The following is an 18,462-nucleotide window of genomic DNA, read 5'->3' as shown; positions in this document are numbered from 1 at the left end:
AGAGCCATCGTGGGCCAGACCCAAGCAGCACAGGATCCTGCGAGGGGAGCCTGTGAATCAGACCCGGTGCAGGGAGCCCAGACAAGGACAGTTAGAAGTGGTGCCTCAAGGCACCCTGGACTCACTTAATTACCCCAGTAGATGGGGCTCAGCTCATGATGAGGCATCAGTGCCCTGCTCAGCCAACTAACCTGAGCAATTTAAGTTCAGTTACCTATTTTGTTGTAATCCTTTGAAGTGGAGACATAGGCACCATCCTAAGTAAGTTTGAACCTAACCAAGCACCTAGAACAGGCTTGTCCAACATACGGCCTGCCAAGGCATTTTCTGAGGCCCGCAGTGCTGCGACAGAAAATGAAAGAAAACACACTTCACTTTTGTTCCTGCCCCTTGTCCCTCCCCCAGCCCCTCAGCAGTTTCCTAATGGCTACTGAAGGGCTGGGGAAGGGACAAGGTTCCCACACGCACCGCGTCAGCTTGACATTGCCAACGCAGTGCGTGTGGGAAGAGGAGTAGCCATGTGCCGCTCGGGACAGGATGAGCCCAGCTGGAGCAGCAGGGCTCAGCTGCACTCCCCCCTACCTGCGCTGGTCAGTCCTAAGCAGCACACAGCTCCGCCACTGCCTCTGCTGGCTGGTGCTGACCCGGGTGGGTCTGTCCATCCGGAGCAGCATGCAGCTGAAGCCGGATTCCCATGTGCTGCTGGGGGTGGGAGGAGGCCGGCCAGGTCGGCATCAGCCAGCAGAAGTGGTGATGGAGCTATGTGCTGCTCAGGACTGACCGGTGCAGGCAGGGGGAAAATGCAGCTGAGCCCCTGCCACTCCATCCAAGCTCATCCCATCCTGAGCGGCACATGGCTCCACCGCCTCTTGTGCTGGCTGGTACAGACCCAGACGGGCTCCTCCCATCCCCAGCAGCATGTGGGAATCCAGCTTCAGCCACATGCTGCTCCGGATGGGAAGGACCCAGCTGGGTCACTACTGGCCAGCAGAAGCGGCAGCAGAGCCGTGTGCCGCTCGGGACAGGACGAGCCCGGCCAGAGCGGTGGGGTTCAGCTGCACTTTCCCCCTGCCTGCACCGGTCAGTCCCGAGTGGCACATGGCTCTGCCGCCGTTTCTGCTGGCTGGTGCTGACCTGGCTGGCCTCCTCCTGTCCCCAGCAGCACATGGGAAGCCGGCTTCAGCTGCATGCTGCTTTTCCTGGCTGGTGCCAACCTGGCTGGGCAGGGCAGCATGCAGCTGAAGCTGGATTCCCACGTGCTGCTGGGGATGCCTGGCTGGGTCGGCACTGGCCAGCAGAAGGGGCGGTGAAGCCTCCTGCCTTTTGGGACCAGCTGGCACAGGTAGGGGGAAAGTGCAGCAGCACATGGGGAAGCCACTACTTGATAGGGGGCAGGCTGCACCAGGGAGGGAAAGCTGTGGCTGAGTCCCCTGCAGCTGTGCTGTATGCTCTTTTAAGACTGAACAATATGCTCAAGAATAGAGCATGAATGATCTGGGCTCCAACGTAAATTTGGAGCAGTTAAAAATCTTCGTAAAAATACTGTCCAGTGTTTGGATTGTGTTTGCTTCTGGTTCTCTTTGTGGGGGATTGGGGGTTCAACTTGTTACTACTTGTTAAAGATGTGTTACTAACAAATTATTAATTCAATAAAAGTAAAACTTCTTGAAGATTATTCTCAAAAATGCCCATATTTTGTTGCTTTGATTAGTTTCCACTCTGGCTGATATCTTTTCCACATTGGATCTGTTGACTTGCATTATGCTTCTTTCATTCATTGAGAAGTGGGTAGAAGTGAAAGTGTTTATTTTGGTCAAGTGTTTGGTATTATTTCATTCTTGCTTTTATATTGTTTTTATTTTGGATTTTAAACCACGTTTCCAGACTCATTTCCTTGTCACTTCCTGCAGCTTCATTGGTGTCAAAGGTCACGTGACATCACTTCCTGTGAGGTCTTTGAATATGGCTCGCCGGCCCACTGGGTGATAAAAAGTTCATGAGCCAGCCCCACATTCAAAAAGGTTGGACACCCCTGACCTAGAAGTAAAAGAACCAAGTGGAAGCAAGATTCACCATCAAGGTCTGACAGCAATGCCTGAGTGGAAAGGGATAGGGTGTAGGGAAGGAGAAGGCCCACAGAAGCCAAATGCAGACTCGACTGCACCAAGACCACCAAGTGACCACAGGTACCACCTCCTCATAATTAAACATCTGTCTAATAGAAACAGCAAGTTATGGCAGGTGAGAAGAGGAAAGTGCATCGCAACCAAATGGACAGGGCACGTGCATTGCCTATTGGCAGCCTTCTGGACATCAATCTGTCACAGCAACCACATTATTTTAAAGGAAATCCAGGACACTACCCCCCACCCAAACAGCAGCACTGCTGCAGGCAGAGGCAGGGGCACAAGGTACTCCACTGGGCTTTGCCCCATGTCCCTGCAATTCTGGGACTTCTGTTTTAATTTTCACCAACCAGGCGGGACCAGTCTACAAAATCTGGGACTGTCCCAAACAAATTGGGATGTATAGTCATCCTACACAGAACTGACTTGAAGATAGTAAAGTGATTCTTTGCAATACAGCCAAAATGGCAAAGTTTTCATAACAAGTATGTTTGCATGATATTCAGAACTTGCCTTATAGCAGGGGCGATGTATAGGGGGTACACGTGGGTGCACATGGACCCCCTGAGTGTGGCGGTGTGCCCCCTACAAAAAGGTGCTGCTGACAGTGTTGGCAGTGCCTGCGGACAGTCGCCGCTTGCCACCCCACTGCCAACACCACCGGTGGCATCTGTGGGTATCTGTGGGTAGTCTGCCAGCAGCGGGGGCTAGCCACCACTGCTGGCAGTTTTTGTGGGTGGTTGCAAACCCCTGGTCAGCACTCACCACCCCACTCCCCACTGCCAACAGTGCCGGTGGCATCTGCCCGAGCTCCCCCACTTACCGCCAACACACGCCTGCCGCCACCACCAGTGCTGCCATGCCACCCCAGTCACTGTGGGCACACGTCGTTTGTGCCTAATAGTAGCAATTATCTACTATTTGTCAGGACCCAGGGCAGCCGGCCAGCAGCTGTCCCTGACTCCCACCCGGGCAGTTAAGGGTCCATCGCCTTAGAAGGCCATCAGGCAGGTACTTGTGATGCTTGGAGTGGAATTAATAAGGCGGACACTTATCGGTTGCAAAGCAAGATTATTTACTCACGCCGTCAAGGTGGTGAATAGCGGAGGTCAGAGATACTTGGTTAGTTACAGCTTAAGGTTCGTAGGTCATAGGTCGGTCTGCATAAGAGTTCGTTGGTCGGGCAGATAAATGGAGAAAAAGGTCGGGCCGGCAGGTCATTGATTTATGTCTGAGAATTGGGTCCAGACATGGGAAACTGACAAGTGATCAATTTGTCAGTTACTCTCACACATACGTTCAGAAGTTTTTCAGGTGTGTGCGCGGAGGTCTCCCGTTCTTCACGGAAGTGAAGACAGGTTTTATTTTAGTAATAGCCAATTGCTTTTCGCCACATCATAAATTTAATTAGAATCGCCAATTATCTAGCGGTCTTCGCTAGGGTTCTATCTCACAGGGTTACTCCCTGTTTTCTTTGACCAATTATAATGATTTATGTACAGCACAGAAGGCTAAGTTCTATTTCATGTTAGTGTCGCAGTAATAAATTTCTTTTTGACATGCGCAGCAAAAAAAAGCGGTTACTATCATTATTGTTAACCCTTAGTTAACCTAGTGCAGAAAAAAACTGTTTTGAATGGTTTTACTTGTTTGTGACATGGGCACTACTTAATTTGGTTGTGACACTATTTATTTTATAGAGGGCACAAATCTCTTTCATCTGACAGCTGATTCTAACTTGAAGCCTGTAAGTAGAGCCATAGAATGTTTCTTAAAGTCTTGGGAAGACAGCAGAGGAGCTGGAACAGCTGTTAATGTTGATGGTTACAGATGCTTGTAGGTGTTCAGATGAGGCTGGATAAGAAGGCTGGGGAGAGGAAGAGGTTAAGGTACAAAACTGTCCAACTACATAAATCCATGTAAATACTGTAACAGAACAATCAGATGGGCCATGTTATCAGCAGTGCATCAACACATCTTTAAACAACACCAACTCTAGAGTTTATGCCTTCCTAATAAAGTATGAAATCTGTTCCCATATTCATAATTAAAAACAATATATAGATTGTGCCCATGTTTTGTCCTTTGGGTATGTATGTGATTTTAATATCAGCTGATCTCCCAAGAAAACTCTTCCTGGAACATGTGTGTGAAAAATGCTAGAGATATATGGGAGGGGAAAGCTGAAATATTTTTCTTGGATTCCTCTTCACCAAACCCTCAAGAGTTGTTGGATAATTCACAAGGATCCTCCCTAAATGCTGATTAAAGTAAACAAATGTACTGCCCAGTTCCATTTGTCTGTTATATTAATTAGTCCCACGGGAAGCTCCCACCTCTTGTAGTCTATGCTCTTTCAGAAGATTGAAATGTATGGCAAGACACCTGGAAATTGACTATAGCATGAAGGCGGATAATTTGGAATTCAGCAACACGCCATTGTTACAGTTATCAAAACACTCAGTAGCATGTTGAGAATGGAAGAATTTTTCATTAAATATTACAAGTACATGAGACAGTGAAGCATGTGGTTAATCTAAGCCAGTGGTTCTCAATGGTCACAAACTACTTCAAGATCGTTTCAGGCTGGACATAAGGAAGAATTTCTTTACTGTCCGAGCCCCCAAGGTCTGGAACAGCCTGCCACCGGAGGTGGTTCAAGCGCCTTCATTGAACACCTTCAAGATGAAACTGGATGCTTATCTTGCTGGGATCCTATGACCCCAGCTGACTTTCTGCCCTTTGGGCAGGGGGCTGGACTCAATGATCTTCCGAGGTCCCTTCCAGCCCTAATGTCTATGAAATCTATGAAATCAATATTTTTGGACTCAGGTTACCCCTCAGAAAATGCCAGCTCTTAGTTTTCACTTGTTTCTGACTATACAAAAATAATTATTCTGTTGCAAAAAATTCAGAAAGACTACAACAGATCAGAATATTTTGGACACGATGCATTCCTATTAGAAATTTCTGGGTTTATTTTGTGAAGCATATGTAGGTGTTTCCAGAGCGTTGTCCTCTCAACACCCCAGGGTCTATAGTCTAAGCAATCTGTGAGTTATTTGTTTTTAGGCAACTCTTCATAACATTCAATATTTTAGATGGATAGAAGATGAAGTTTAGGTGCAGTATGGTAGGCCAAGAATACTAAATGAACTAAAAGCTCAAATAGAATTGTGTGGAATTCAGACTACATTCAAAGACTTATCTTTTTTGGTATCTGACTTTTTACAGTAGTTCCAAGTGGGAGCAAAACTGGAATGGAAGCATTTTATGCCTATTGGTTTACAGAACTACATGAAAGGAAAAGCAATAGAAGGTCAGGCCCTATATTTTATCATTCATGTTCAGACGCTAAAATGAGATCCTTTCAACATCTTTAGATTGAGCCAGTCTAAGGTTGAAATGTCAACTTCAATTCTATGAGCATATTTTTATGTTGTTGTCTGAATTTCTCCCTCTGAGGAAAGAGACATAGTCTATTATTTGATTTCCTTGACTCCTTAAGACTCTGTGCGTGCGTCTACATGAAACGTTAAATGCACATTAGACTAATTCTAGTGTGTATTAGCGCATCATGCAAAGAGCGTGGTAATGTGCAGTAGACTTAGTCTAAAAAAAAAAAAAGCATTCAGCTACACTAATGCTCAGCAGCACCAATTATATTGCATTAAGTTTAGTTCCTGTTATTACAGGTACTAAACTTAATGCATTGTAATGAACATGTAGACGTGCCCTGCATCATATAATCATTTTTGAACGAAGAAATGGTCTCCAATTAACAGGAGACTGAGCATAGATTTGTACATGGATCTCCCATGTAACAATTTGATGTGCTAGCCATAAGACACCTCAGTTACCCTTTCTTGTACTTTTTAGTTATGTTCTTTCACATATAGCATAATTTTAATAGCTGTTTATTTCCAGTAATTATTATACAGTGAAAAAAGCCTCCTTTCCATTTATGGATTACTGATTTACTGGAATATAGTTGCTGTTTCAGAACAGGTACAGTTCACCAAATCAGTAAAGCTGACATGCATATAGCTAAATCTCTTTGCTAACAGAACCTTACAAATGTTGAAAAGACTCAGGGGTTGTTACACAGTGTTTGCTTTTCTCAATGTAATAACCTGGGTTTGGGGTTTTGATTTTTTTTCATGTTGCTTAAAAGGACAAAAATGGAATTTTAACATCTAATTAAAGTACAAAAGGGTTTTAACTGCATTGCCCCCTAATACAGTCCTTCCGCTCTTTTATTAAAACAAAACCTCAGACACCAAATCTTTTTATTACTAACATCTGCGTCTAGTTTGATCAACTGGGACTCCTACCAGCAGTTGAGCAATTTAATCAGCTGGCTGCATTATCCTTTGGTTTTCTATTTAGGCCCCAGTCCTACAAAGACTTATCCTTTACGAGGTGTATATATGTGCATAAGTCTTTGCAGTGTTGCTCTCTAAGTCTGAGTCATGCTTTGGTGTTTGTCACTGATACCAGAGGAATCTACATTGATGTAAAGATCAACTGAAACAGATTCAACTGGAAGGTCAAAGCTGTTCACAAGAAGCTCTTTGACACAGGCACCTTATCATGGCACTTAATTGAAAAATCACTAGCATGCAGTTGGCATTATGATCAACAGCGATGGAACTAGAGGGCATAAATCTGTTGCCTTTGCAAATAATTTTCTCAATTGTTCTTGACTGAAAAATAGCACTGTTTGGACATTGCTCTTTTCTCTTAGGAAGTGCTTAGGATTCTTAGGAATGCTCATACCAAAAATTAAGCAGCAAAATGCCAAAAAGGATCTGGTTATAGCCCATCACAAAATTATTATGAATTAGCAAATGTTGCTGCAGCAGCAGAAACATCATCAACAACAATAAGATAATAGCATGCTGAGATATATGGGATGTATTAACAGGAGTATTGTATGCAAGTAATCAAAAATATTCTTCCACTCTAGTCAACACTGATAAATCCTCACCTGGAATATTGCTTCCCATTTTTGCACCACATAAAAAGATTAGGTATTTATAAAAAAAATGACACATGGAAAGAGTTGGTATTATTTAATCTCGAGAAGAGAAGACTGAAGGGGGAGTTGTTAAACAGGCTTCAAATACACAAAAGGTTATTACGTGGGCTAGGGACAGACATTACACATAAACTGGTTTTAGTGATCAGGAACTGGTTTAAACCTGTAACAGAACAGACATTCAGTGCACATACACCAGTTTCAAAATGGCCAAAACCAGCTTGCGATAAACCTGATTAATTTGGTATCTGACTTAACTGATTTGGTTCAAACTGTCCCAGACTGCTTCCTGGTTTAAGTTAAACCAGACTCCCCCAGCATCCAGGTGTAGCCCAGGTAACTTGGGTATATACTCCCCTTCTCCAGTCGAAGGGGATTGTAAGCTGGCAGGTGTGCCGTGGGGTGGAAACTGCAAACTGCTCAGTTTCCCTCTGTCCCTATAGAACCAGGCCAGGACAGTCAGGGGACTTAACTATATACACATTTATTTACATTAACTTATCACAAGGGAAAGGAACATGGATATAAACATATGTACAATGTGTGTGTGTGTGTGTGTGTGTGTGTATGTGTATGTATGATATATAAGATATCTAAACCAGTAACATAAACAGTAACCTCTGAGTAAATGACATAGAACCTTATACCAGTGCTCCAGATACAGGTAAGTCACAGGTAAGTATCTGATCTGAAACAGATAAACCCCAAAGATAAACTAAATCCTGAGGAGAAATCCCAATGTCCTTGGGCTTTTCCCAAGCCCTACAAAGAAGCTGGTAACTTTAGTGGGGCCCTCTCAGTGGGACCTCCCCTTTCAGGAGTGCTTAACTAACTGGGGGGGTACTCCCCTCCCCTGTGGGAATCCTCTTTTCCCTACAACTCATGGCTCCCAGGCCTGGAGGATGGTCTTCGTCCTCTGTGCCAGGCTGCTCTCGCACCTGCAGTGGGCTTCGTGGGGGTCTCTGTCCCCTGGAACAGGGCTCCACTATCCAGGGCTTCTGGGGCCTCTGGCTTGGCCCTGTCTGCTGGCTCAGTACCCCAATCACCATCTGGCTCTCTGGAATCAACCTTTTGCTATGGGTCGGAGACCTGGGCTGCCTTGTTCCGGGGGTTGAGGACCTGAGCTGCCCAAGCACTCCAAAGTTCCTACTCCATGCACCATCCTGTGCACCGTCTCTCTGGCCGCATACCAGAGGTTACAGACCAGAGCTACCTCATGCAGCTCCCAGGGTCTGGATGCCACGTGCCAGGCTGCACACCAAGAGCCTAGCTGCTGGAGCCGTTCCCCACTGATGGAAGGCTTCAGGAGCACTTCTGGGCTACTGCTTTGCCCTGCTGAGCAGCTCTTCTAAGCTCCACTCTTCTCTCCTCTCTGTCCCAGATGTGGTCCCTTCATGCTGGGCATGCAGCTCCTTTTATACGCTCCAGGGCTCCTCCCCTGAAGTCTTCCGGACCTGAGTGTTGCAGTCTTCAATCAGGTCCATGGGGGCGGGGGGGAACTCCTCTCCCCCTCCCCTCAGGAAAGGGGCATTGACTGAACTTCTCTTGCTGCCTCCTGATTGGGGGATGAGCTCCACCAATCAAAACAGCAAGATTTCAAGCCTGGGACTCAACCCAAGCTCCAAAAGGCAAGCCTGCTATACTGGCATGCTCTCTGGGCTGGGCTTTCTGCTCCAGCCCGGTCAGGTTGGCCCCACCCCTCTGCTCCCCAGCCCAAATAGGGACAAGCAGGGTCAGGGGTCTGGCCAGAGAGGGGTTTAATTCCCCCCTCCCTGTGCTACTGGCAGGGACCTGAGCTGGGTCTGCTGGGTGCTGCCCCATAACTGCTGCAGCAGCGGGGTACCATGGCCCCTGAGGCAGAGAGGGGCAGGGAGGAGGGTTAGTCTCCCCTCTACCCCACTGACAACTGGGTCTGCCTGCCACCGCACTCTCTCCCTGTGGGGGAATAAGCCCCCTGCTGTCCCCTCCACCAGATCCCTGAGGGAGGGGGAATAACCCCTGTCCCTACCCCCCACCAAGGGGCCAATGTCTGGCTGTGCCCCCAGCTGGCAGCTGCAGTGGGAGAGGCAGGGCCCTTGGCAGGGGACAGAAGACCCTATCATAATGTCAGGGTAGTGCAAGCCCCTTCCTGGTGGAGGGGGGTCCACTGTGGGGTGGGCAGAGCTTCAGCAGGCTGTGCATGGCATCATCAGGGCCCAGAGGGGGCCAGAGCCCCCCCCAGCACCCCCACTGCTACCATGGCCCACAGCAGCCTTCCTCGCCCCATAGCGTGCCCCCCACCCCATTATGGTTGCTCCCCCCTCACTGATCCTGCGACTGGGCAGGGGCATGGCCAGATGCCACTGGCTGGGTGGATCTGGCCCATGGAGGGGATTTGTCTGGCTCCCAGTGGGTCCATCGGTCTGGCTGGGCCAAGGTGCCACTCCCTGGGCACACAGCTGAGCTACTCCACAGTAGGACTGCCTTTCTAGGCAGCCTGGCCGCAGCAGCTCCTTTGCTGCTGTCACTGGCCCTAGCCCCATGGTACAGGTGGGGACCAGTGCATGCAGCCCTAACCCCACACTCCCTATGCTGGCTCCAGGCTCACCTGTCCTGGCTGAGCAGCAGTAGCGGGGGAGAGAAACTGCTGCTCAGTGTGGGCAAAAGCAGCCCCTTTCCTTCCTGCTGCTGGCGCTTCCTGCTGCAGCTGACCAGAGACCACGCAGGGCTGCCCTGCATCTCCACCACCTCTAGGCTGCCTGGCAGGGCAGTGGTGACAGTGAAAAGCAGACGCAGGGCAGCCCTTCGCAGGCTCTGGTTGGCTACAGCAGGAAGCAATGACAGTGGAAGGGGGAGGGGCCACTTTTGCCCCCGCACTGAGCAGCAGTTTCTCTCCCCCACCACTGCTGCTCAGCCAGGACAAGCAAGCCTGGAGCCGGTGCAGGGTGTGCAGGGTCAGGGCTATGCATTTGGTCCCTACCTGTACTGTGGTGCTGCTGCAGCCAGGCTGCCTAGAAAGGCAGTCCCACCATGGAGCAGTGTCAGCCCAGCTGCATGCCCAGTGCATGGTGCCTTGGCCTGGTGGGACCAAGGGACCCTCTGGGAGCCAGACAAAACACCTCTGCAGGCCAGGTCTGCCTTGCTGGTGGTGTCTAGCTGTTCCCCTGCCCAGCCGCTGGACCGGCAAGGGGGGAGCGACCATGATGGGGTGGCGGGGAGGCCACGTTGCAGGGCAAGAAAAGCTGCTGTGAGCCATGGTAGCGGTGGTGGTGCTGGGCGGGTGAGACTCTGGCGCTGCCGTGCACAGCCCACCGCAGTGCTGCCCACCCTGCAGCAGCCCCCCGCCACCCCCACTGGGCACATAGCTGTCTTGTGATGGCATAAAGAGACCTACCTCCAGGAGGTGTTCACTTGCTCACTGAGAGCCAGGACCCTATACCATTAGAACTTAGAGTTGAGCACCCAAAATAACTAGTCACTGTTAAAAAAGTTGGCCCTTAAAGTAGAAGGGAAAAATATAGAAAGTAAGTGTTTCCCCTTTCTCCTGCTAATTTATACTTGTAATTTCCCTATTCCATATTTGAAGGATATTTCTGGACAGTCATAATGAATTTTCTTTGAATGTTCTTCAGTTTGCACTTGGGACAATATCTAAAGAACTAAAGTGCCTAAAATGACACTTAGGCAGACTTTCATCATGTTGACTCTCCCTCAGTATTGCACTAGGGTGTGCTGCAGTGAGGCATGCCAGGTACTCTGTGTCCAAAATAGAAGTAATGTAGCCCCCCCTTATGGCAGTGCAGAACACAAAAAAAATCTCTTAAAACACTACAAAATGGCTACGTTACTCCAGTTTTGGGAAGATGGTAGTAGGCACCTACCATCAGGAACGTGTTAGGGGCTCTGAGCTCTTGGCTCTGGACCCTGAATAGATGGACATGACTTCCTGCAGCTCCGAGTCAGAGGTCTAAGCTCTGCGAAAGGGCAGGAGTTTAGACATGTGTGGTTAAAGTTCTTTGTTGGCTAGTGTAGGCAGATTAATTCCTCAGTAAACAGAAGCACCCTTCTGAGATACATAACTTTACATATGCACTTCATAGGGAGCGTAGGCACGTAATTCTGAGTTCTGGCTTCTACTCTGGGACCCAGAAACCTAAAACCTGGCTTTGCACAACCTAAGCAGGATGCCCCTAGCTCTTTGTCGCCCTTAAATTCAGTAAAGGCACATTATGTATGTGGCTAACCCTATTGAATACCCCACAAGTTATACTCCACCTGCCAGAAGAACCAAAAATTAGAGCTGGGTCTTTGGCTTCTGTCCTAGGTATCAGGTACATCTGTAGGTTTATTCAGGTTTTGGCAGAATCCAGGTTTACATATCTACTCATTAAATACATATTCTTTGAGCTAATGTGTTTCTGATACTGGGATTTAACAGATGCACAAAACCTCCTGAAAAGTAGACTTGGAGAGGAGTAATGGGGCACAGATGCAATTAAAACTGAGAATAAAATCCCGATTCCCCAGAAGATGATAGCAAAGTTCTTATTGACTTCTATGGACCCCAAGCATTTTTGTATAAAGGATTTCCTTTTCAGAAAAAAGCTCTTTGTTTATTAAATCTTCTCTTCGGAACCTAATTTATAATCTGGTCAGGATGTGTTCGAGGAATTGTGTACATTCATGTGTCTGTCACAAAAAACATTTCTACCAACCTCTTGTCTCTCTCTCACTCCAGAGCCAACTAGAAACTGGCAGAACAGCTAAATGCGGTTCACTAAAGAAAAATCTCCTTTTTTGATTAACACCCCTTTTCAAAGTGTTACTGTCATTTCAGCTGTAATTGCAGAAAGCATTTGCTGAGGACATCTAAGCTGCGTCTTTGGCTTTTCCTTACCATAATCTAGTCAAAGGTATATTCTTCATTCTCAGAATGAATGGCCAGATGTCCATTTCATTTGAAATTTCATTTTCAAATGAAATTTGAACTTGAAAGTTGAAGTTTCAATTGCATTTGAAAGTTCCATTCAAATACAAACTATTTGAATACATAGGTATCATATAGGACTATAGGGATACAAAACTCTAAAATTCTTGGTTCAGAGGTGATACCTTTTATTAGACCAACTGGAAAATAGCAAAAAAAAAATCGGTTTTTGCAAGCTTCCAGGCACACGTACCTTTCATATAACACTATTCATTTGTAGATCTCCAAAGCCCTTTACAAAGAAGATCTATTTCATTATCCCCTTTTTACCAATAAAGAAACAGCCATGGAGAAGAGGCCAGCTTGCAGAGCAGAAATTGAACAAGACCCTGAGGAAATTTTGATCCAGGTCTAGGCTTTGAGGGTTATGTTCAATTCTACTAAAAAATTTACATCCTGGATAACTAACCACCAGTTTAACTGAAAACAGAGTTTAATGTTCAGACTAAAGACCTAGCCCAAGTGCTGCTGAAATCCAGGGAAAAATTCAGACTATAGGCTCAGACTGTAACGCATCAAGAAAAACAGTTAAAATAAGTTTCCGTGCCGTTAAACTGTTTCAATATAATGTCATTTAAAACAGGACTCTCTACTAAAGTATAGAAATATAGCTGATTGTGTAAATGGTGGTGGTATGTATATGGCATCAGAACTGAAAATGTGTCTTCTTTTCCTTTCCAAGAGCAATTTTTTCAGGTTTAAATCAGTTATATTATCACCCACATTTTTGCAGTGCAGGCAGTGGCCATGTGTAACATTCTGAAAGATCAATTTGTCCTTTGAATAGATCTGTAAATGTGTATATGAAAGAATAAGTTCATCATAGCTATGATTTTAGTGACAATTTAATACCAAGGCCTTATTTTGTTAACAGCATAGGATTGAGTATGAGCAAAGAATTAGCCCAGACAACAGAAATAGTCTCTTTGCTTAAAATATAAGCACAACTGACTGAAGTCATAAGGTGAAGTGACAGAGTACCCCATCCAATTGTCTGACTCTGAGCTCTACCATGTTAAATGGTGGCTTTCTCTTCCTCTTTGAACAGGAAAAACAAGGCCATTTATTGTTAGTCCCAGAGCTTCAAGTATGCTTTAATCAGCTCCAATATTTATCTGCCTGCACAGACTCTGCTTGAATAGCAGCTCTGAAGTGTGAGTTTGTAATTCCTGAATCCTTAGAGACTTTATTGCACACAAGATTTGTTGTGCATTGAGTATCTATAAATATGTTCTGTTCTCTGTCAGCAGAGGGCGCATCCCAAACTGCATTATCTTGTATTTCAGCTCGCTGTTCTAGTGTTAAGGGTAGTTAGTTGTTGTTAATAAAGATGGTTCCCCTGTTCTTCCCTGAATGATATCTCCAGGACAGGAACCCCACAGATACACAATATTGGTGATGAGGATGCTTCCAGTGCTTCAGTCAAGAGAACAAAAGAAAAAACTCACAGTGATCTATGCTGCAAGTGAGGAGGAGCCACGGCTCTTTACTCCCACATGCTGGCCTGTGCAGTTGCTCACTAACATGGCTACTTTGGGCCATATTGAAGAATTCAATATGTTCAGTGGGCGCATCTACGCAAGATGCTTAATGTGCAGTAGACTAATTCTACTGAGCATTAGCATGTCATGGCAAAACCATGCTAATGCACAGTGGAATTAGTCTACTGAGCATTAAGCATCACAAAATGGCTACTGTACCATTGCTACTGTACCTTAGTGCCAGCCACTGTGCATTTATGTAGTACCTCAGATTAGAGGTACTAAACTTAATATGTTGTAGCAACAGGGCATTAATGCATGTGTAGACATGCCTAGTCTGTCCATCTGAGACTTTCATGCTGACTGGATAGACTTCTGTTTGGAAGCCATAAGATTACTGATGATAACCATGAACATGAAGTTCTACAGAGCATCATTGGTTCAAAAACTTTTCAGATGACTTGCTCCCTTTTATACCCAGACAAGCTCAGTAACAAGCCGTACCACAAGATCCTGCAATTGCTAAAAACATCACTTTGTACTAACCCCATCCAAAAACATTTGCCAGTTCCATTTCAACCAACGAAATCAGCTATCAGAGAAGGGAATAGCTGCATGCATGGTAGACTTGCGTCAATTGTCTGAGAACTGTAATTTCAGCACCAGTCTAGAGTCTCTTCTCAGGGAGTGTCTTGTGTGTGGACATGAAGCCCTACAAAGCAGACTCCTTGCAAGACATAACTTAGCATTTACCATGGCTCCAGAAGAAGACCTTGCATATGAAGCTGCCTTACTCCATTTGAGGGAAATCTGTGTGTCTTCAGCAAAACTGATATCAGAGGAGACATACTAAGTGCTTTCAAGGGAGATATCTCCAAGGAAGCCACCACTGGTGCACAATAATACAATTCCTTCTTCCCAAAGAAGTTGCTATAGTTGTAGGGGAAATCACAGACATGATACATGCCATTTCTGTGATGCCGATCACTGCCACTGCCAGTGCAAGGGTCACACTGAATGCATGTTGTCAGAAGTGCAAGACATGTAGGAAGAAGGCAACCAAGGGGAGCACACCTCTAGCTACCACTAGGAGTATTACTGATTCAAATGAAATTCCATCATGTGAGTTGTCCCCTGACACCTATGCTACTGCATTTGTTTCTAATGTGGAACTACCAACCCTACAGAAGACAACAATGAACACAACAGTGATTCTCCAAGATATATCCTGTACTGGAGGTAAATTCAGGACCCAAATTTACCTTAATCTCAGAAGAGACATACAATTTACTGTGGCCTAGAAGTTGTCCACCTATTGTGCCATTGAAGCTAAACTTGTAGATTATAACAAACAAACAATAGGTTTGAAGGGTGCATGTTATGCCAATGTCCATTATGGGCAAGACCAAGCAATACTCCACCTAATAATTGCCATAGGTAGGAGAGCAAGTTTACGATGAGAAAAATGGTTCAAACCATTCAGTATCAGATTAGCAGGAGTGCACAGTCTCATGATGAACACCTTACAAAATGTCCTAAAGGATTTCAGCAAAGTCTTCCATGAACAGGTTGGCATCTACAAGGGCCAGCCTGTGTCATTTTCTTTGGATCTGTTTGAATGAAGCTTCATTGTGTTGCCTTCATCCAAAAATTGACTCAAAGATTGATTGACTTGTGGAACAAGATGTCCTAGAAGCACATTTAAATCCAACATACACCACTCCCATTGTACCCATCTTGAAGCCAAGTGGTGATATTTGATTATGTGCTGACAAGTGTACCATTAATAAAATACTACAGAAAGACCCATACCAGATTCCAGCACTAAACCAGCTCCTTGCCACTCTTGCTGGAGGAAAGATTTTTGCCAAATTAGACTTGGTCCAAGCATATCAATAACTCGCTATAAACGACCAAACAGCTGATGCACAATCGTCACCCATAAGGGAACCACTTACAGTATGGAGTACAGAGTATGGGATACAGTTTGGAATAAGCAGTTTGGAGTAGGTTTTCCTAGAAATTATGGATGACTTGCAAGTCCTAAGGGAGTCATGCCATATTTTGTTTATGTCCTTACGTCCTCACTTAAGCAGGGTTCAACCCAGAATTAGTCGTCGAAGTGCAAAAAAATGTTAAGTTGCATCTCCAATGCTGGCCTGAAACTCACGAAAGATAAATGTGTTTCTAGAGTGACAATTGTGAAGTTCTCCAGGTTTTGAGTTGATGCTGCCAAAATTCATCCAACAAATGTAAAAATAGAGACGATTCATTCATAAGGCTCGAATACCCACAAATAAGCAGAAACTGCAAACATTCCTGCATCTACTTAATTTCTACCATTCTTACTATTCTTTCCTAAAAGACAAGGCTACAGTCACTGAGTCTGCATCATCTATTGGATAAGGATGCCATCTGGAAATGAACTAAACTGCATAACAAGGCAGTGACGTGAAACGATTGTTGTCATCTGACAGCATGCTATGTCATGATGACATAGAGCAGCCATTTCTGCTTATTTGTGATGCTTCACTGTATGGAGTGGGAGCTGTCCTCAGCCACTAGGAGAATGATGAATGTGAAGCTCCCATTGTTAACTATTTACAAACCATGAATAAGACAGAGAGAAATTACACCCAAATGGATAGGTGTAGCTAGGGAAGGCTGAGAGGTGATCTTGTGGCTGCCTACAAATTCACCGGGGTGGGGGGGGACAGCAAGGAATAGGAGATGCTCTGTTTACCAGGGCACCCCTTGGAGTAACTAGGAACAACAGCCACAAACTGACAGACAGCAGATTTAGGTTACACATCAGGAAGAACTTTATGGTTAGGGTTGCCAAAATCTGGAATGGGGTTCCAAGGGAGGTGGTGCTCCCCCCTACCTTGGGGATCTTTAAAAGGAGGCTAGACATGCACCTGGATGGGGTCATCTGACCCCAGCGCTCTTTCCTGACCAGGAGAGGGGGGCGGACTCGATGATCTGCTAAGGTCCCTTCTGACCCAAACATTTATGAATGACTATGTCTATGGCTGCAAATTCACACTTGTGACAGATCATAAACCATGAATGACGTGTGCCCCTGGCAGCTGGGGGAGGCACAGCAGCACGCCACTGGTGCTGTTGGCAGCGGGGAGGGGTGGTGAGCAGCAACCGCCTGCAGGCACTGCTGACACTGTCGACAGCGCCCTTTTGTAGGGGGTGCACCGCCACTCTCAGGGGGTGCACGTGCACCCGCTTGCACCTCCTGCACATCACCCCTGTCATAAACCATTGGTACAGTAATTTACCAAGAATAGACCAACACCCTCCACAGGTGTATACCCTCCACAGCAGAGTGGCAGACGGTCACAGCCAGGACCGGAGCGGCATGTAGCGAACTGATACCAGCTTCTCCAGTCCGACTGGTGAACAGGTACGAGGCCCTGGCGACCCTGCAGGAGATGGAGGGGGAGGAGGAAACCCTTGGGCAAGAAGAAACACCACGTTCTTCACACTCCAAACAAATCAAGAGATCCACGAGGACCCAGAGGAGGAGGCGACGAGTGCTCGTCATAGGAGACTCCATCCTGAGAGGTACGGAAGGACCCATCTGTCGCCAGGACCCCTCGGCACGAGAGGTATGCTGCCTCCCTGGAGCAAAGATTCGGGATGTGACGGAGGTAATCCAGGCCAGGATCAAGCCCACCGATTATTACCCCATGGTCCTAGTCCATGTGGGTACTAATGATGCGGCCAGGAGAACCCCCGATCACCTGATGGCGGACTACTGTGCTCTGGGTGGTGTGCTGAAGGAGTTCGGTGCCCAGGTGGTTTTCTCTTCCATCCTACCAGTGACCGGACGAGGAAGATGGCAGGAGAACTGCAACAGAGAGACCAACTGGCGGCTTCGGCAGTGGTGTCTCGAGGCAGGCTTAGGCTTCCTGGACAATGACCCGCACATCACGACGAGGGACATGCTCAGCTGGGATAGGCTTCACCTGTCCCCCAAAGGTAAGCGTGTGTTTTTCTTCTAGGTTGGCGGATCTCCTCCGGCGGGCTTTAAACTAGGCTTGTCGGGGGGAGGGGAGTACGAGGGCAGGAGAAGCTGTGGACCACCAAACCATGTGGCACCCACAAGGACAGCCCAGCCTGAAGAAGGAGAACATTGGGAACCTGAAAGCCATGGGGAGGCCAGCACTACAGAACAGATAAGGAACAAGAAGGTAAGAAACAATGGGCCCCATGGGACTTGGAGCGGGGGGGCAGCAAAGGCACCAGTCGCAGGGCTCAAGTGCCTATATACTAATGCTAGGAGCATGGGGAACAAGCAGGATGAACTAGCGCTCCTGCTTGCACTAAACACCTATGACTTAGTGGGGCTAACAGAGACCTGGTGGGATTCATCCCATGACTGGGCGGTACATATTGAGGGCTATAGATTGTATAGAAAGGACAGGTCAGGGAAGAAAGGGGGGGGGTTGCACTTTATATCAGTGAGCAATACACATCAACCCTCATCAAGACAGAATCCGAGGTTGAGGAAGTAGAAGGATTGTGGGTTAGGCTACATGGGGGGCAAGGAGAAAGGGATTTGGTGGTAGGGGTCTGTTACAGACCCCCACACCAAGGGGAAGAAATAGATGCGGGGTTCCTGAGGCAACTCTCGGAGACCATAAAAGCTAAAGAGGCGGTAGTCATGGGGGACCTAAACTACCCGGACATCTGCTGGGAGACGCAGACAGCAAGGTCCCATCGCTCACGCAGGTTTCTAACTTGTGTACAGGACCTCCACCTGACACAGGAGGTGCATGGTCCCACTAGGGGGAATGCCATACTGGATCTGGTATTGGCAACGGGAGATGACAT

The 18,462-nt window shown here is 46.8% G+C and overlaps 1 long non-coding RNA gene across 1 annotated transcript in view; it reads right to left on the bottom strand.

Moving 5' to 3' along the window:
- Window positions 1-3,114: 3,114 nt before the first annotated feature.
- The window catches only part of LOC102573507 (uncharacterized), a 48,627-nt gene continuing 33,279 nt past the window's right edge, over window positions 3,115-18,462 (bottom strand). Inside the window, exon 3 of the long non-coding RNA XR_009460725.1 lies at window positions 3,115-3,993. This is a non-coding gene — a long non-coding RNA (uncharacterized LOC102573507). The remainder of the gene's footprint in view (window positions 3,994-18,462) is intronic.

The sequence above is a fragment of the Alligator mississippiensis genome, chromosome 3, assembly GCF_030867095.1.
Source record: "Alligator mississippiensis isolate rAllMis1 chromosome 3, rAllMis1, whole genome shotgun sequence".
NCBI classification, from domain to species: Eukaryota; Metazoa; Chordata; order Crocodylia; family Alligatoridae; genus Alligator; species Alligator mississippiensis.
Note: the sequence above shows the minus strand (reverse complement) of the source record. Positions and strands in the feature narration are given on the sequence as shown.